This window comes from Amblyomma americanum, chromosome 5, assembly GCF_052857255.1.
Source record: "Amblyomma americanum isolate KBUSLIRL-KWMA chromosome 5, ASM5285725v1, whole genome shotgun sequence".
NCBI classification, from domain to species: domain Eukaryota; kingdom Metazoa; phylum Arthropoda; class Arachnida; order Ixodida; family Ixodidae; genus Amblyomma; species Amblyomma americanum.
This window is the reverse complement of record NC_135501.1, coordinates 67481373-67501858: the sequence shown is the minus strand read 5'-3', so window position 1 is coordinate 67501858 and position 20486 is coordinate 67481373. Positions and strand designations below refer to the sequence as shown.

The following is a 20486-nucleotide window of genomic DNA, read 5'->3' as shown; positions in this document are numbered from 1 at the left end:
TCCAAGAATGCAGAGGTCTTCAGTGTTTTTGCTGGTAAAGAAGCTTCCTCGCATCATTATGAGATAGCTTTGTTAGCCCACAGGAGGAACGCCGCCCGGCTAGCGGTAGAATAGTCTATGGCTCTAGAGGGCGAGATGCGCATTTCTCAGGCGGATTGCAACTGGCAACGCATGAACGCGGCCGTGTTACAGCTGTTTGTGGTTTCCAGCTGTGAAGCGTTTGTAGAACCCCGCTGTAAAACGAGGTTTAAACGTTGCGTCTTTGGCAATCGAAGGATCACACCGTAGTGTGCTGCTTCAAACAACATACACAACAGTTAGAGCGCTGTCTTTGCAACACTTCGGACTATACTGAGCACGTAGTGAAGGCCGGTAGCCACTTAACATTCAACTCATATTCTCAAGTCCTCCGTTAGTAACATTAAAGGAAATATTATAGTATTCTTTGAGCAGAATGGGCTGTACACGGCACCGATGTGTGTCAGTTTAGCGCAGAAAACCGAACAATGTCAAAGCGTACTGAAATACCCCTGTAAAGTGCACAGGCGAAGGGCACTACGTACAGAAGATTACAGCGATCACCTGACCTATGAGCCTGGCATATTAAATGCTGCGGCAACAGTCATGTATATGCTGCTTTTCTTTAGCAAAGAACACATAGCGTGTATTTTTATCTGCATAGGACAAGCATCCACTCTATTCAACCATGCAGAGACAAGATTTTCAATTCATGCTGATCGCACATACATCAAAGCATTGAGGGCAAATGAAAGGCTAGAACTATACTAAAATTGTTTTGAGATCATTTCTGCTTCTGATCGAAAAAAAATCTTATATTGTGCATAGCCTCTATAGGCTCTTTTAAAAATGTGTCTAGAAATTTCAAGTAAAAAACTGAAGCAGGGTGATGACACTCTAAGATCAATCGACTGATCCTTCTAATGTGGAATGGAATATTGTAATAACTGGCTAAGCTCTGGCAATAAAACTTCTCGCTATTATTTTCCAAAATTCTAGCTTTATTCAGAAAACATTTTTGTAACTGCACTAATTTACATTAAATTATATGTTCTGATAAGAGAGTTTCGTTTGCAATCAAAAACGTCCGAAGAAAAAACACATGTGCTAAATGCTATATACGAAGCACCAGTATAGCATAAGCTGACATAAATGATGTCTTGTAGGAATTAGGTGTTACAAAGAGATTGTTCCCCAGATATGCGAAAAATTGATTTAAAAATCGCCGTTTCAAGAGTTGTCCCTTGTTGAAGGTGGGGATCGGGGTCGCTTCTCGACACAACCTCGGTCAAGACGACGCCCGCTCCGTCCCGGAAAGGAGTGCCGCTGAGTGAAGGGTTCGTTAGTGGAGAAAGAAGACGGTTTATTTTACACATTTACAAGCTTTTGAGTTCTGAAGTGAGCTGCTTCAACTGCATCTGCAGTTCAGTTTTATGCACTGCGTCTTCCCTAGATTCCCCAGGTAGGGGAAGCCCTCGCCGTGGTGGGTGTGGACAAAACTTTCAATATCACACACCAACAGACACCTCCGCACACATGGACACGCCCCTGGCATAAGTTGAGCCCGGGGGAAACGGTATGAGGCCAGGACCCAGGTCGGGCTGGCAGGAGACGTCAGGAGGCCGGCCCGCTCTCCGCCGGTCGGTGAACTTTGAAGAAAACGAGGCGCAGCCCCGTCGAGAGATAATCCCCAGTGGTTCTGCCATTAGCGATGCCTGGCAAAGCCTGCAGACAAGCCACTGTGGCGATCCGTTCCCATGCTGGTGATGTGCCTGTGAGGCCAGGGGTAGTCTGGTCTGTGGAGACGTCGGGGAAAATCGGAAGGCAGCCGGAACCATTTCGCGGCCGGTGACAGCGACTCCTTAAAGGGATTTTCGCAGAACCCTGCTCCCCGCTTGTCCCACGCAGCAACGACCGGGCGAGTGCGGTAAATGCACCCCGCAGACACCTTGCGTGAGATTCTGTCATGGTGGCAATCCTCGTTACGTGCTAGCGCCAATCCTAATACCAGCTGGCGGCAATTCCTAATACCCTCGATCACAATCCTAAAATGCGTCTGGTTCATGTCCTTCAGTGTCGCTTCATTCAGTGGGTTTATGAAGACCTTCCTGGCCCATTTCTTTATTATTCTCCAGATCCAACTTTTTGCATAGCGCTGAAAGTGTGCCCTTGTTCAAAGGTGCTCTGATTGTGGTGTACTGCTACGTTGAAGATTGTATAGTGACTGACATACTGGTTTGATAAAAATGCGCTGTTCCTTCACTGATTTTATAAAGATCGCATGCACTCGGCCAGCGAGCTAACGCAGGCCTACAGAACTTCGCGCCAATTCTACCCCCCCCCCCTCCTCCCTAGATAACAAATAGGAAACACTCTAGCCCAGACTACAGACACACACTCTCCCCTCACCCCTTATCCTAGCCCACTGTCATCCCTCCTTCCCCACTCCTACCCGCACCCTATGCCCAGAACCCATCGCCGCTTCCCTCCACATCCTCTTCCTCTGCCCGACGGACCCTCCTCCACGGGGCTTAAAGAACCTGAATACCTGGGACGACTGGCAGACCCTGCGGCGTTCGGAGGACCCGGGCGTGCAGACCATCATCACCATCCGGGCTGCCAGTGTTATAGGCCTTAGGTCCATAACACTGGCAGCCCGGCTGGTACATAAACACTCAAGTACAGTGGGGTCGTGCCGGGACCCAGGGGCGTGCCCTGAATTCGTCTACAATAATAAAGTTTTGTTCTCTCTCTCTCAAAGGAAACATCAGAAGGCAGTTCAAACGTAACAAAAGAGCGCTAGTGCGTTGATAACGGAAGAGTTTAAAACTGAATGCCTTTTCTCAATATCTTCTTCCACGAATTAGAGAAAACGTTTGCGATGTCTGCTTGCTCCACAGGGAGCGGTGCTTTTTTACGAATAGAATTAGAGGAGTAAGTGTACTTACTCATTGCTCTTGTCGTGTTTTTCGGTCCAGTAGCTGTATTGTCTTGCTAAATTCAAGGTCTTAATATGGCGGCCACATTTATTTACAGAAATATTGTACTCTTCTGCCACGCTTATCAGATTCATAATCTTCGTAGTGGCTATCGTGAAAGAACGGGAAGGCATCAACTGATTCTTCTTTCCTTCGTCCGTGTCGTCATATATGAAATAAAGTTTTTGGATAATGTATTTACACCATTCACGCTCGAGATGTTCTTTAGCTTTGAAACCTTTGTCTGGTTCACTGTTTCTTTCGGTCAAAGGATGTAGCATTCCAGTAAGAAAACTGGCTGCTGAGTAGGGTGCCTGTTCTTTAATTTTAGATAATCGAACCCAGAGAGAAGGCCATCTTAGAGCTTAACAAGATGGGACTACTTTTCTTTCCTTTTTATAAGAAGCATTTGCATTGCGAGGTATTTATATTTTTTATAATAATGAAAACAACAGAGTTATGCCGCGCATTAAGCTACGGGTACGAGAAACACGAAATCGAATGCAAACAAATTTGTTCAATAATGCATAGGTCATACGTAAAGCTGCAGCTCGCCTTATAATAACCCGGAATCACGAAGCGCAGGTGCAGGCGATGTTTTCACGATATAAAGATTCACCCAAAAATTTCCACGTGCGTTTGACCAACCTTATTCCTGTACTTTAGAGCCATTTGTACTGCTGTGTGCCTTTATCATATGTTAGAAACTGAAATGAAGTTATAAATAGGGCAGTTAGCACCCCAGTCTATGTAACGAAAGAAACAGTCATAAGGAAAACATTTTGGAATTTCTGGTTTCGTGTATTACAAGGGTTTGACTGTAAAAAAAAAACAGGCATTTCATGATAGTTAAGTCGAAAAATGATATCTTATAACCCTACATTTTAGCTGTTCGGCCTGCTGTGAAAAAAAGTTATTTCTTAACTGGAGGTCCACTTACATGAAAAGAGCGAAGGTTTCAATGCATTCTGGAACATTTTTTTAAAACCAGTCCTCACACACTCTGCTGCGTCGGAATGGAAGTTTTCAAAGAATAAAACCCTAGTGTACAAACAATATAATGCAGCCTCAAGCATTTGGGAGGATATTCATATTGATACCTTTTCGTTTTATCAAAGCACGTAAACGTCACTCAATATATTAATGATATCAAAGATTTTATCCTGTACAAAAATCAAAACAACAACACTAAAATAAACGCGAATTAAACAAAATTCCACCGGCATATCAGGCCTATATATTTCAGATATGTTTCTTAATTCAACCCGTGTAAATATTATTTATACCTTTTGTCACAACTGGACTAGAATAGTAGAAACATAACATATAGTAATAACAAAAAGAGAAGGAAGCGAAAATTAAACACAAATCTCTAAAATAACAAGCTGAAAGGAAAAATAGGAAATCCGAACACACTACCAAAAATGTGTCCTGTAATACGCTACCACTTTTGTACCCGAGCACGCTTACAGATATATTCTTGTGTACCAACATGTAGGAAGCTTCCGTTATTTCTGGTGCAGTCGTGTATACCATCTGTTATTGTCTTTTATTCAATTTTATAGGGTTAATTACATGTTTCGCTAAGTTGTCTGGAGCAGAAATAATTTTTATACCATTGCCCTTTGTTTCTGCTTGTTTTCAAAGCTTCTGATTATAAAATCAGCTAGACGAGTGGTATTTTTCTCTCCCGTTTTCTTGAGAAAATGCCTCTCCTCCGGAGATTTTACAAAGATGAATTAATTCTACAGTACATGAGTACTATGATTACTTGATGTCCTACCTCCCGCATCTAAAAAAATTACTTTCAGAGTAAGTAGCCACGCGTCCTGGTATTCCATACAAATCTCGCGTGTATCCATAGAGAATGCCCGAATGCTAGTTTTTAAAATCTTCGCGAGATTGGAAGGACCGCATAAGATATTTTGATGTTTCTCAGGGGAGGCACACAGAGCCACCTTACGTCTCGAACCCTCGATGCAGGTCTCAATCTTATGGTTTGACAGACAAAGAAGTTCAAAAGCAAATTCTCCAGCATTGCCAGTTTGCACAACATTGTTCGAGAAGAGAGTCAATATCGTACTAATGTGTTTGTTTCAGCTAGCCATGCGTAATTTACAGATGGGAGTCGGATTGACAAAGTGCAGGTAAATGTCACTATTGGAGCATTCAAGGCAAGATACACAGCCCTATATGCTCCACACCACGACCTTCATTTTATTTTTAAAAAACTGAGTTGAAGGTAGTAGTATAGACATTCCAAGAAAAAAAATTTAAAGATATTTCACATCGTTTACTGCAAAACGTTCAACTTTTTTCCTTGTATAGACCATTTGTAACCGGCAGGAAGAGCTTGCATTGTGGCAACAAATATTGACATACTCATTTTGAAAGAAAATGAGTTGCATCAATTCGTACATTTCTTTAAAAATTGTGAAAAGTCGATAATGTTATCTGAAACACGTCAGAAATAATCGAGCCAGTTGGGATCCTCTTAAAGTAGCTTGGGACAACACTACGCAATGTTTGGAATTCTTAATATTTATTGCGAATATTCGCTCGGTGCTGTTCTGCAGTCTTAAAGAAAACCGACGCAAAGAAGCGTTTGCCCATTGTGCTTCCCATTCGGCAGGCAACAGCCAGACAAGCTTTCATACAGCAGGGTTGGTAGTTTCCAGGCTCTCTTAAAAACAAGGTCCCACATATTACCATATACTGCACATTAAGAGAAACGCTGTCTCAAATAGAATACTGATAACACTTGAAATACTACTGATACCACACTGGCAACTTGCGGCCAAAACCCATGTGCTGTCTGTGCCCTTTGTTTGAGCTTTGCTGTGCAACTCAAACGGTCGGCCATCTCGACGGTGAAGCAAAATCTGGTTCTTTGTAATGCGCCGCTAATTTTGCACGCACCATTCTAGCGCAGGTTACGTGCACAATTAACGAATCGAGAAAGTCATAGGAGGCTACACTTGACATTTCTGTATAAAATCTAGCCTTTTGCCGCAGTAGTGACCACATGGATTTCGCTTTATTTTGAAAAAAAAAACATCTTATTGTTGAAATATTTTCGTAATTACAAAATCAATATTGTAGTCTAAAGACAGTAAGAATAGGCCTGATTTCAAAGCTTTCAATTGCACGAACAAATGGTTATTCTTGTTTTTCAAAAGAAAACAAAAAAGTATTGCTTACCTCTCTTTAGTACTTCCTGAAAAAAGATGTGTATCGCTATTATCTACTCTGCCTAGTAAAGTGTGTATGGCTCAGTTAATTTTAGAAAATTCTGTCGTTTTGAACAGAAGTTTATTGCCAAAGGCCCCCAAAAGAAGAAATATAGTGTGCTCGTTAAAAAAAAAACTGCACTCAATCTGGCGGCAAGGTGTGGGCTTGGCCTAATTGCTAATACGCTCTTGACACAAGAGGCCCGAGAACGACAAAGAGAAGAAAATACCCAGGCAAGAGCTTGTATATGTATTTTTTCTTGTTTCTTTCTGTTGTTGTCTGCGCGCTTTGTGTCTAGAATGGCAATGTTGCCGTCGGAGCCAAAAATTTTCAACCGGTGATGAGCTCACGAAGACAGAGGCATTCTGGTTGCAAGAGCAGCCAGAACATGTTTAGTTCAGTGAGGTAAAATCCGTGAAGAAGAAGTAACCCAAGTGCACTGAGTTGTGAAGTCAATAAAGAAATCTAAAAAAAAACCTTTTTTTTCCTTTATTCTTTCTAACGTAGATAAATTGTAAGCCCCTTCGTTTGCTCTCCTCTGCAGAATGCTAGCAGGAGCAATAATTGCTTTGATAAATGGCATACATTCTAGAACCGACAAGCCGAGAGTGGCTATTTGCCAAGCCATGGTTTGTATGAAGCGAATGTTATATTGTCGCGGCGAACATTCTTATAGCAATGATCCTAGAGGAAAATACTGGCGAAGGGTTATCTTTTAGAATGGTCTTAACAATAATTCCGGCGTTGTTGCTTTTCTGTTCTCACGATGTTCAGTCCATTTACAAGCTGCTATCAAAATTGAATCTGTGCATTAGGTAAATCAGCCTATAAGTTTCTCTCATGTCATAGATGTGTGACACCTCCAAAGAACATACATCGGGCACCGTACTAAACGGGCTATCGGGGATAAAATTGTAGTGTGTTACTCTAGATCAAAATAACATAAGGATTCTACTGTTGTCTTCGCTGCTCTCTACCGCACATCAAACTAAATTTTGTAAAGTATTTAGAATCACTACATGTTCATCAAGGTAGGTTCGCTCAATACAGGTCCGCGCATTTTCAAATATGTCCGGTATGTGGAGCAGTGCCATGCACGCCAAATGTATTGTTGACAGCACTGACTGTACACTATTACTATGAGAAAAAATCTCAACCTCTCACCAGTGCTTTTATTGCAATCAGCCAAACTTCCATTGAACCACACAGGACATAGAAGACCGAAAAATGATGTAGCACCACTATTTAGTTTGTTTCTTTCCCCTTACAGGGCCGTCGACGACAAAATATTTAAAGGAGATTCTTCACACGAAGTGATAGAATTCACTTCCGACGGTAAGTTCCAGAAGCAAGTGCGGGGATTCATACCTGATTTCTATGCCGCACAAGAATTCAAAGCGTTAAGATTTCTGTTCATATTACGATAAATTGCGAAGGCACAATGTGCAGTCTGTAAATGCAAAGGGGAGTCTTTGTTGTGTGTAGCCGCATTCACTTTTCTACAACGTGCTGTCGGGCGAAGCTCGCCGGCAGTCAAAATGTATCGTCACCAATGGGGATTATAACGTGTGACGTCCTCCAACTAATCGTACCTTCCGAAACTCCCTTCGACTATAAATTCCGTGAATAACTTCACAAGAATTAGAGTTTCGGATGCAGAACGCATTTGAACAGTTTGTGATAACTTTTCGCTGCAAAATATAAGATATCGCTTTTTAACTTTTGTTTGTAACAGTAAAATTCTAAATGTCCGGTCTCCCATCAGTACTCTATATCAAAAATATTTATTGATGAAGAAATCTTTACAGAGCACCACCATATTGCATTTGAACGTTACATCAGAATTTAAATTTCATAACTGATTTCAAGTATATCTATTGCGTCTTAATATTCTCGCTAGTCCAATTTATTTTTAAAATATTTCTTTTCCATAAACATCGGTCGAAGGATTTTACAAAATGCATTAGCAACTCTCTGAGCAACAATCACGCGTCGAAACACTTTTTTGCGCCCTCATGTGAATCATTAGAAAAACCATACTTCCCTCAAGCGTCGTTTCTGTGTTTCAGATCCCAGCACTGCGGCTGCAGCCAAGATAACTTACACCAACTACGAAACATGTTTTGTCCTCAAAACCGAAGCCATGGAGGGCCGAAAGTAACTCCCCCCACACGCATGTCCCAAACCACTCCGATTTATAAGGAAAAGATTGTTGAATATCTCTTCAATGGCGGTAAAACAGCCATGGTTGCCCTTATGTTCAAAAACAAAGCTCGAAGTGCATAACTGCGGTTCTCCAGGCAGTTACTACGTAAGACTTGCAAAGAAAAACGGATTAGCTTCTTTTGACGTATGGGGAATAGGGTAGTAGAGAAATGATATTTTGAGAGTTCGCAAAAGAAGAAGCATCTCGACAATCAGATATAAAAATCAATCTGAGCAATGCCACCCAGGGCTACTCTCATGAATGACGTGAGCTATAAACGCCATTCTATTATTGCGGCTTCTTTTAGTGCATCATACGTAAATGCATTTGCTAAGCACAATATGTGCGTGCTGGCTGTGCATCTTGCTATGTAGCCCACACTCCGAGCAGCATTTTGGCGGTGTCGCCTTGTAAAGCTCTAATGTTCGAGCATGACTGCAACTCTAGCTAACCTTGAGAGGTAGTTGCAAGTCTACATTTGTGTCGTTTGATTACACAGTGTAAGCTTGAAGGAGCAAAATATGTGGGTGGTCAATGTGTAGCGAAAACAAATCTGTTCGTCACAGGTTTAACGCACGAATGCGCATGGTCTGTTCTTCAAATGGTGTTGTGCCTGCAGTCTAAGAACTGAGACACGAAGGAAGTAATCCATCAGCTGTTTCTCTATCAGGTGCTGTTTATTAACTAAAATAGTCTCGTCTAAAATGCTTGCGCCAAGAAACGGCGTGGTCACTTCAGCTTCAGAGCCGAGTGCATATGCTTGTGCAATCTGTACCGACAGAATCAGTTAGAGGCTGTTCTTAATTTTTCTAGTTTTACAATGCCCAAGAGCAACGGTCTGCTCTAACGGCATCTCGAAATTTTCCTGCATGGCCAGTTCTGCTGAGGGAGATTCACAATTTCTGCGATTAGAAAAACTGTGTGACGCTCTGTCAGTGTCATATGAAACAACACCGTGAAAATTCTGAAGGATGCAGAAAAACGTCAAGAGTGTAGCTGAGAAAGAGTGAATATTTCCGCAAGACATACTCACCACGAAGACACGAACGCCGCTGCGCGAAATTTGTAGGAGACCGTACTGGTATTTCACCTGAAGCAGAAAAATATTTTTAGTTGATGTTTTTGCCAAAGTTACCGTGTCCACCATACACTTGGCGCGCCATAGCAGTAGCAACGACTCCCTACAAGTTGTAGTCAGTCCAGTTTTGTATGCTCCAATATAAATCTTAACTGAGAGTTTTACTTTTGGCAGCTGCTGCAATGCAATCACGAATGTATCCCTCTACTCAAGAAATGCCTCGTCTTTCGGTGGTCCTCCCAGCATATTCGACCATCACTTTGGCAGCAGTCTCAATGCTATTTGCTAAGAGTATTGCGGAAAAAGGCTTAATTGTTATAACGTCACAGCATTTACATTTTGGGCACTAAAGAGGCTGCAAACTCCTACCAAATATCATTGTAAGAGCGTTTGAGTGCACAGTTCTTAAAGGCTTACATTCCACCATTTGGTTTGTACCTGAAAGCAGTTGTTTAGGCTCGGCCATTGTGTACCAAGGAAGACCATACTTCACTCCAGGACGTTCGCACTATTTTGACCAATTTTGGCTTCTTGAGACAGTGTGCTATGATCGCCTCGGTTGGTGCTAACCGTGGGAAAAATTTCAGATCTTACTGTTCTAAAATATGTTGGTGTAAGTAGTAGACAAGCGAAAAATATTCATAAATGTCCCTCGTAACTGTTGATTAAGCATAAAAACTGGTTCTCATTATGATAGTCGCATGCAATCATTTATTCGTACACGAGAACCTTTGTGGGAACACGCGCAAGTTGGTGCAGGCACACCGTATATTAACGAGCAGGGGTGCCTTGAACCTGGGTGGCCGAATGCGATTGGAGCCGCTGGATAGATCTGGTAAAAATTTTCAGTTTTAAAAAATGACAATTCATTTCTCTTCGCTGTTGTAGAGCTGCTTTGCAAAATTTGCAGGTAGGTTAGTCATTACAAATATGAATTGGCGAATCAGAGAGAGTAAACTGGCCACACGATAAATTATTCTGCTGCACGCTGTGTCAACAAAACAAAGTAGGGTAAATTATCGCGACACAAAGTGCAAATTTTTCATATACAGACTACATACCTTAAGAAGTGCGGTATTCGGACAAAATAGTTCTTGTACTTTGTATATTTCCTGAGCTTAGCGGCGACATTGCGCGACGTATCTCTTACTTGAAGGTTCGAAACATAGGCCTATTTTACCTAGTCTGCTATATTTGTACCACCTATAAGCACGCTATGAGGTCTGCAAATTACCATATTCATGAACGCCCTAGGTGTCATTGGATAATAACGTACGTGTTTTGGCTAGCATTTTTAATTAGTTAATACCTCGCATGTATTTTTACCTGTATTCTCTTATTTCCAGAGTATTCTTTGGGTGAATAGCGAGTTCAAGAATTTTTTTCAAGAAGAGTGCATCAGCAAGTACGAAGAGAGCTGCGGCGGTGAAGGCGGTGAAGGTGGTTGCGATAAAGAAACTCCTCCCTGAAGAAGGGGCTTAAGCCACAACCCTTGGGTTCTTGCTTCGTGAAATACAAACTTAAATTTAAATTTTATATTAACGAAGCACTTTCCTAATAAAGCTCTATGCGTAACTATCATTTCTGCTGGAATATATTATTTCTAAAAGCACTGCACACTCTGCGCTTCACTGCTGCAAAACTAGCATGATATTTTCAGTGTTACGGCCGATGCCCACACCGACGTCAAAGAAGGTGCGATGGTCATCGCCAGAAGCGAGCGTGATGTTCGACTGCCTAGCAACTCTGGCTTCTAGGGATACTCCGTCACTGTTTTTTTTTTCTCCGTGTGGCACGCTGCTCCAGCAATACACATCCCCGAATAACTAGATTTCAGAAAATTATAACAATGAATTGGCACGAACAGTTATGTATGTTCTATTGCAGTTTTGCAAAGCCCTGAAATTAGACCATAATAAAAACTTACACACATAATGAAATGAAATAATTTTGCGACTGTGACATTTTCCAGTGGTGAGTGGAGGGGTGGATCGAGTTAGGCTGTGGCTCGTTATTAGGTGGCAGGTGGGTGAGGCTTCTGGAGGGATGTCACATATATTAAGGAGCCTAAATTACATTTTAAAGAAAAAGGGTGTGAAGGAGACGACGCAAATTAACCGAAGAATAAAGAAGAGGAAGAACCATTTCTTGAGGTGGAGATAGATGATTGGTGGAGAAGCATTCGGTGAGGTGGACAGAGATGATTGGCGGAGAAGAGAAGACGACGACGACAAAGCTTACGTGGACTAATACCGAGACTATAAAAGGGCGAGTAAGAGCGAGGCAAGGGGGGGCAACAGCAGAGAAGCGGAGGCTCCGGCGGGTCAGGGACTCTGTCTGGAAGAGAGCGACGCCGGCTAATGCTCCGGTGAGCTCGCGTTCTACGGCAACGCATCGTGGAAAATCCTGCCGTGCCTGAGCCCGTTCCGGGGAGTCAACAGAGGACGCTACCACCTGCTACGGCCAGGGGTGTCTCCAGCCCTGTTGCCACCCACGCCAACAACACCGGCATCACCTCCACGGGCGCTTGGACCTGGAGCTTGTACGACGCAGCCAGCGACGCCAGTCCGAGCCCGTCGAACGCCGCCAGCGACGCCAGCCAAAGCACGGCGAACGCCGTCTCGACGCCGGCTAGGGGATTCATACAACGCCGCAGCCACACCGAACCAACAGTGAGCACGAACGCCGACCGCTAATAGTAGAACACTAGTAGTGGACGCTAGTAGCAGTGTGCCCGGGTCGTGTGTATTTATAGTATTTGTGTTTTGTGTTAGTTTTGTGTTCTAGTGTGTGTGTCACGTAGGGTGTATTAAATGTGCGTTTGTGTGGGTACACTCGTCGCCTAGTCCATTCTTTCGGTCCGAGTGTTCTCCGGAGAGATCCGTGACAAAGATAAGTGGCGAGCCTGTGCCAGGATACATTTAATTTTCTTTCTTGCTTTGTCTCGGATTTTTCCGATCTCTCGACGGCAGAAAGTATGGACCTGGCAAAAACCTTAGAGCTGGCGCTCAAGCTAGGGTTAAGCAAGGAAGAAGCGATGCGTCTCTGTGACGAGGAGGAAGAAGAGGCAAAAAGGCAGAGAGAGGAAAGGGCGCAAGCACGCGCAGACGCACGTGATGCAAGAGCGTGAGACGAAAAGAGCTCGCGAGGCAGAAGAGCGCGAGGAGAAAAGAGCTCGCGAGGCAGAAGAACAGGAGAAAAGAAGGATAGAACGGGAGAAGGAATTTTTTTTGTGGAAACAGGCGCATGTCGCGGGAGGATATGAGGAGATCACAGACAATGATCAGCGTTCCTTAGCGGGTACAGAATCTCCTAGACGAGCCAGAGTTTGCACACGGAAGCTGATGGGTCCTTTTGATGAAAAGAGAGATGACCTGGATGCATATCTGCAACGATTCGAGCGGATAGCTTTGGGGCAAGGCTGGGAGCGCAGTGAATGGGCCACAGCATTGAGCATGTGTTTAGTCGGAGAGGCGCTGAATGTGTTTGGAAGGATGCCCGCTGCTGATTGCATGGGCTACGAGAAAGTCAAAAAGGCACTCCTCCAAAGATTCAGGCTTACGGCAGAGGTTTTTCGTGAGAGATTTCGCACCGCGAAACCTGAGGATACGGAAACCGCTAAGCAGTTTTCCTGCAGGCTATCCAAATATTGTGATAGGTGGCTTGATATGCCAAACACAGACAAGAGGTTTGAAGGGGTGCGTGAAAAGCTGGTCACAGAGCAATTTTTAGCGTGTTGCAGCTCAAAACTGGCGCTATTCTTTAAGGAAAGAAAGTTGTGTTCATTAGAAGAGTTCGCCGACACTGCAGACCAATTCCTCGAGGCTCAAAGGCTAAGAAATTTGAGTAAGGCAAAGGAGGAAACCCAAAAGGTCCTAGAGACAGATGCGGCAAAACCAAGAGCTTATGGCGGTGCGTCTAAGGCGCCAGCAAGGTGTTTCCTCTTCGGCAAGGTGGGACACCGTGCAGCTGACTGTCGGACTAGTAGCGCTGCCTAGAAAACAAAGGTTTTGTGTAAAGGTTGTAAGAGGAGGGGTCATACTCTGGATGAGTGCCGATACAGAACGCAGGACCAAGCTGCATGGCTTGTCGACTCAAGGGTAGAACTTGTCACGCCACCCGAAGTTCCACAGCTGAAAGGAGAGCAAACGCCGCTGGAAAGTGAGGCAGTGAGTGGAACACCCATGTCGAAAGCAGCAATGCCAGTGGTGGTTGGGCAAATAGGGGACCGTCCTATATTGGTGCTTAGAGACAGCGGAGCTAACACAGTCTTGGTTCGTAGAAGGCTGGTGAAGGACGAGGATCTTACAGGGGAATCGTCGTCCGTCACTCTTGTAGATAGCACAGTAGGGTACCTTCCTGAAGCCAGGATCCTAGTGTCCACGCCATATTATACTGGGCAGGTAGTGGCAAAATGCGTAGATCAACCCATCTACGATCTCATCTTGGGGAACATTACGGGTGCAAGAGGTGTCGAAGACCCCGATCCCGAGTGGAGGATGCTCGACGGTGAGGAACATACAAAGGAGGAAATGCCTGCGACAGCTCCGACGGGTGCAGTCAGTTTTTGGTCGGCAGTGGTGACAAGAGCTCAAGCGACAGCCCGAGCAATGCAGCGTCCGCTGTGTGCTCCTGTTACGATGTGCCTGAGCGTAACACCGGGCGAAATTGCAATTAGGCAAAAGGAAGACCCGAATTTGAAGGCTTGCTTCGAAAGAGTCGGGGAAAGAGTGAATGAAAGAAGAGTCAGACGTCATTCGAGTATCAATTGGTAAATAGTCTTCTGTACAGGGAATTCATATTTAGTTCAGGAAGGCAGGTCCAACAGCTGGTGCTACCGAGAGATATGCGAGAGACCGTGTTGCGCTTAGGTCATGACGCCATTATGGCAGGACACCAGGGTGTTCAAGAAACTGTGTCTAGGATCACCGAGGAGTTCTTTTGGCCGCGTGTTCATAGTGATGTTAAGCGCTTTGTTCGCTCATGTGATGTGTGCCAGTGCACAGTTCCGAAGGGAAGAGTTGGTCCCGTACCTCTGGGCAAGATGCCAGCCATTGACCTACCGTTTAAGCGAGTTGCTATTGGAATTGTGGGGCCAATCTCTCCAGTATCCGCCAAAGGCAATAGATATGTGCTTACTCTAGTTGACGCGGCCACTTGTTATCCTTACGCTATTCCACTGAGAACTATTAACAGTATCCAAGTTTCGGAGGGTCTCGTGGAAATGATTTCGCGTTAAGGTTTCCCGAGAGACATTTTGAGTGACCGGGGCTCGAACTTCATATCGGAGCTAATGAAGGAGGTTAACAGCCTTGTGTCAGTGAGACAGTTACTGACGACGCCTTACCATCCCATGTGTAATGGGCTTGTAGACCGTTTCAACGGCACCCTCAAAAATACGATCAAGAAAATGTGCCAGGAGAGACCTAATGATTGTGATAGATATCTCCCAGCTCTTTTGTTCGCTTACCGCGAAGTACCACAAACGAGCATTGGTTTCTCGCTATTCGAGATGTTATGCGGGAGAACCTTTAGCAGTCCACTTACAATACTCAAGGAGCTGTGGACTAATAAAGAGATTGCATCAAATCTCAAGACCACATAGTTATACGTGTTTGAGTTGCGGGATAAGTTGAAGGAAACATGCAGGCTTGCACATCAAAGCCTGGAAAAGGCGCGTGAACGCCACAAGGGATGTTATGAAAACAAAGCCATTCATAGAAATGTGAATCTGGGCGACAGGGTTCTTGTGTTGCTACCCATGGAACATGATAAGTTAATGATGCAATGGAAGGGCCCGTACCTTGTGACGAGGAAGAAAAAGGATATCTATTATGATGTATTGATAGGTGGCATTAAGAGGGTTTTCCATGTAAATACGTTGAAGAAATATGAAGAAAGAGGTCCTGTGCTGCGGTACGCCTGCAGGGCAACTTGTTCGGTAGTGGCCGAGGAGACAGGTAATGCTGCCGAGGTGTCCACGTTCAGTGGGAAGAAAAACGCAGGAGGGGATGAGGTACTTGAGAAGCCCAATTTGAATGCAGACAGAGGATTACAGCTCTACTCCAAATCAAGGAAGAGTCGTTTTGGGATGGGCCAAGCCAAATTGAGGTCATATGTCACAAATTAGACTTGTATAGAGATAGAGCTAACTGGTCAGCTCTGGGTGTCTCTGGGATATATCATGTTGTGGCTGTGTTAATGTGTCGCTGGGATTTACCTTGTTGTTGTTGTTGCTATTGTTGGTGTTATGTGATCATACAAGGGAGCGTGTTTTGGACATGGACATGGACATGAACATGTTTATTAAGGGCTCTGTACGGACGGCGGCAGTGGTATGTTAGTGTTCTGAAAACGCAGTTTGGTGGGCTGTGTTAGTGGTGTGCGTTTTGTGTGTGCTGTACCTCTGCGGTGTGGTGTGTGCTAGGTTCAGAATCGCTCAGAAGATAGCCGGTTAGCTGGATGGCTTGGAGATGAGGGTGACGTGAGCAGTTTTTCATGGAAAAACTCTTGAGAGAGGGGGCCCTTGTCACCTATATTAAGGAGCCTAAATTAAATTTCAAAGGAAAAGGGTGTGAAGAAGACGACCCAAATCAACCGAAGAATAAAGAAGAGGAAGAAGAACCATTCGTTGAGGTGGAGAGAGATGATTGGTGGAGAATCATTCGGTGAGGTGGACAGAGATGATTGGTGAAGAGAAGACGACGACAAGGCTTACGTGGACTAATACCGAGGCTATAAAAGGGCGAGTGAGAGCGAGGCACGGGAGGGGGGGCAACAGCAGAGAAGCGGAGGCTCCGGCGGCTCAGGGACACTTTGGCTGGAAGAGAGCGACGCCGGCTATTGCTCCGGTGAGCTCGCGTTCTACGGCAACGCATCGTGGACTTCCAGCCGTGCCTGAGCCCGTTCCGGGGAGTCAACACAGGACGCTACCACCTGCTACGGCCAGGGGTGTCTCCAGCCCTGTTGCCACCCACGCCAACAACACCGGCATCACCTCCACGGGCGCTTGGACCTGGAGCTTGAACGACGCAGCCAACGAAGCCAGCCTGAGCACGTCGAACGACGCCAGCTACGCCAGCCCAAGCACGGCAAACGCCGCCTCGACCGACGCCGGCCAGGGGATTCATACAACGCCGCAGCCACACCGAACCAACCGTGAGCACGAACGCCGACCGCTAATAGTAGAACACTAGTAGTAGACGCTAGTAGCAGTGTGCCCGGGTCGTGTGTATTTATAGTATTTGTGTTTCGTGTTAGTTTTGTGTTCTAGTGTGTGTGTCACGTAGGGTGTATTAAATGTGCGTTTGTGTGGGTACACCCGTCGCCTAGTCCATTCTTTCGGTCCGAGCGTTCTCCGGAGAGATCCGTGACAAGGGAGAAGAATTCACTTTCTTAGGCTACTGAAAAAGAGACTCCAACGTTTTTGCATTTTGATCCTAATTGTGCTTTCGAAAGTAAATCACTCTCTAATTAAAAACTTTTGTCGTTCTGCTTCAATTGTGACTGCTTAGCGAAATTTAGGAGCTGCTTGTTTCGAGCTGCAGCCCCTAATCATGCAAACCTTACAGCAAGTACAAACCTCAACTCTATTTCATGTTGTTGTAAGAGTAGTTTAATTGATGTACACTACTCCAAGAGACCACAACGCAACATTTAACTCGCCACAGATTGAAATTTTTTATGCTATTAAGATGCTTGGTGTGTATTTTTCATGTCTTCTATTGTGGGACAGTCCATTTAAATTCGTTTCTCAAAAAGTTAGTTTATTGTAGGCCTGTTTAGCAGGAATAGATGCACTTTTCCTGCGTCAGTAAAGCTTTCAATTTATAATGCATTATTTGCCTGTCACATACAATATTGCAATTTGGTATGGGGTTCAACAATGGAATCCATTGTTAACGAACTTCTTTTGTTTTAAAAAAATGCTCCGTATTACTGAAAACCGGCCGTATAAAGGAAACATTCAACCTATTTTAAAACATATATTTGGCTAAAACTCATCAAATATAAAATCAAAAGTTATTGAAACTTATTATTTAAGTTCTCGGAGATATTGCCAGACTGAAATAGCAAACTTTCAGCAGTTTGCACCACTAACACTAAATCGTCATACAGATGTGAAGAAGGTTCCCAGGTCCCGAACTAACTATAGTAATCGGATGCTTTAGTGTCACCTACCAAAACTTCTAAGTAGTTTTCACAATAGAGGCATAGAAATTCACAACTAACTCAGTTAGAATTCGATTTTTTTCATAAAATATTGCTCCAAATCAGTATGTTGAAGCACTTGCTGTACATTTTAAGCTGAGGTATCATTTTCTTTTTTAAACTAATCATGTCAGTTTCATCTTTGTGTTATGAAGGTTTTTATATGCATTGCATTGCACACATAATGATCAGTCACCCTGTGAAAGTACTCAAGAAAGTCTGTGTACCCCTTCCACTGCTGTTGCTTGTACTGGGGCGGAGGGCTCCTCAAGCTGCTTGCATTCAGCTTTTACCTCGACTTCTTCCTCCATCTGCAGGAATGCTAAAATGTGAATGAATGAATGAATGAATGAATGAATGAATGAATGAATGAATTTATGTTTCACAGTGTACATCCGGGCCGGCGACAGGGGAAGAATCAGTGCGGTCCGAGAAAACTGCTACGTTGCTTTCTGCCCTAGTTTATTAAGTATGCCGTTTTATTATTATTATTTTGAGCTGACTCTTTTAAGAGGGTAGCAAGGGTGGAGTTCAGCTTATTCTGAAACTGACGAGCTTACTATTTTCCGCTGCGCCAGAACTGCTGCTTTAAAAACACCCTAAGGCGGCCGGACCTTTCTTTGGGCAGTGAATGGTTTAAGGCGAGAGGGCTTCTTGCCACATGATTGGCGTGGATAGAAGTTGTCCGCGAGTGTGGCGTGGACGCAAGTTGTTGACGCAGGCTGTGCCCTAAAGTGTCCGCACTTGTATGGTACCTTAAAAAATAATAAAAAAACCTAGGTCTAGGTAGTCACCGAGCCAGCGCCACCGGTGTGCGATAAGGGAACGTTCACATTCCGCTAGGACACTCTTTTTCACAATGTATATACTATACGAGGTTATATATCTACAGTATGGGCTGTATTCAAGTTATTTACAAATACCTCAAGTAGTGGCTGCACTCCACGACCTTGACATATGACAACACCGCTAAAAGGCCGTCAACAGTAGACAACGTATCAACAGCGGAAACCAGTCCGGTAGAAAGTCCTTCGTCATTTATCTCCCGGAGTTGGAGCACCATGCGGCTGAAATGGCTTATGGGTTCAGCGTTGTGTTATGCGTGACGCATGGATAACACATGCGTGCTATCCATAGGCTGGGAAGTTCAACGAAAAAAAACGTGTCATAAAGCTCGTAATCAGGTTAAGTGGCCACAATGTAACATGCATACACTGTAGACATATAAAACGAAGTTCGTCTTTAGCGTCATATGCAGCAGATCCCAAAACAAAATCGCATTTTTGGGGTTTATAGAAACGGTGTTGAATGATTTCCAGTACATTGCAAAGAACACACTTAACACAGGCACAAAAATATTCTGCCTATGGAGCTTAGGTATGCAATGTATAGAAAAACGTTTTATTGCAAGGAGGAAGCGGCATCTTGCACACTGGTTTTAACAAATCATGACCCATGAGGCCACAGTGCGGAGAACGATACAATGGCGACGGGAAGAGCATTGCTTTAGAATCGCTGTATAATCTATTGCGCGGAACAGAATATAGATACTCGTTAGAATATTGAATCTATCAAAAACCTCACAGATGCACAAACTCTCTGCATAAAGCCTAGTATAGAGGGGTGCTCACTTAAATTCGAAGAAGCCACTGAGTTTGGAAACACGGTCCTGAAGTTAAACTGCAAGAATATTCGAAAATCGTGATTGTTCTAATAATCGGCGGAATCATTAGAACATTTCGCCATTTCGCCACGACACTTCGACGTTTAAAGTTGAATAAAGGCGGGTGCAGTGAACGCACATTTCTAAAAAGGTATCCTCGTGACCTGTACTGAGACCTACCAAAATTAATATGTGCATGGTAAGTACAGATGTCACAATCCAGAGAATAACAAATTTGCTGCGTTTCCGGCAAGTTTCCTCTGTGCTTCGCACGCAGTCGTAGTGCCATCATGCGGCACCGACTGAACCCCCCCCCCCATTGTACGGCGCTGACACAGCAGATAGCGCAAGTGGCGGGTTGCACACAGTTTTCGCATTTCCGCACGTAAAGAGACCTTAGTACAGCTCATAGTTTTGGCTGTCTTTCTCAGAGAATGTATTACCATAATCTGCTCTTAACTAATCATCTGTTTCTTGGCCGTTCTTATATCTCATCATGTTCTGATGACATGTTTAATGTTGGTGTACCACGCTCCATAACTAAAATGTATCACTATAATTTTGTTGTGGGAAAAAATCCGAAATAAGATCATCCTACACCCTCATTAGTGCCATCTGCATTGCTACAAACTGCAAGACTACTGTATTAACCGCCGTATTGTAAACTGGTTTTTCTTGTACACCATTTTGTGTGTGAGTGATCTACCACTCCTTTCTGTGATGATTAAGTGCCTGGAAAGTATGGGAAATAAACAAATATACATGTACATAAGCAAATATTAAATAAAAAAGGAGTAGTATATTCACTGAAGGCGACAGAGATGGTTATCTGCCGTGGTTAGGGCCAGCGGCGAAAAACTGTCTGCTGAAAAATGTCGATAATGTGGCTACGTAGACAAGACACAAAAGGATACAGAAAGTGTTCGTAGCATTGGCAACGCCGCCGCCATCTTGGCACATGCGCTCTCCGCAGGTGGGTCGCCGCCTGAGCACGTGACTAACCGCGAGCCTGGCTAAGAGGATTGCCGCGCTAGCCTAGTCAGTGCGAGCTTGTCCACGCAAGAGAGTGAGGCCGTACCCTCTTCTCTGAGCGTTCCACGG

At 44.2% G+C, this 20486-nt stretch overlaps 1 long non-coding RNA gene across 1 annotated transcript in view; it reads right to left on the bottom strand.

Annotated features, from left to right (window-relative positions):
• Positions 1-17971: 17971 nt before the first annotated feature.
• Positions 17972-20486, bottom strand: part of LOC144134763 (uncharacterized) — a 59835-nt gene continuing 57320 nt past the window's right edge. Inside the window, exon 3 of the long non-coding RNA XR_013315246.1 lies at positions 17972-18033. This is a non-coding gene — a long non-coding RNA (uncharacterized LOC144134763). The remainder of the gene's footprint in view (positions 18034-20486) is intronic.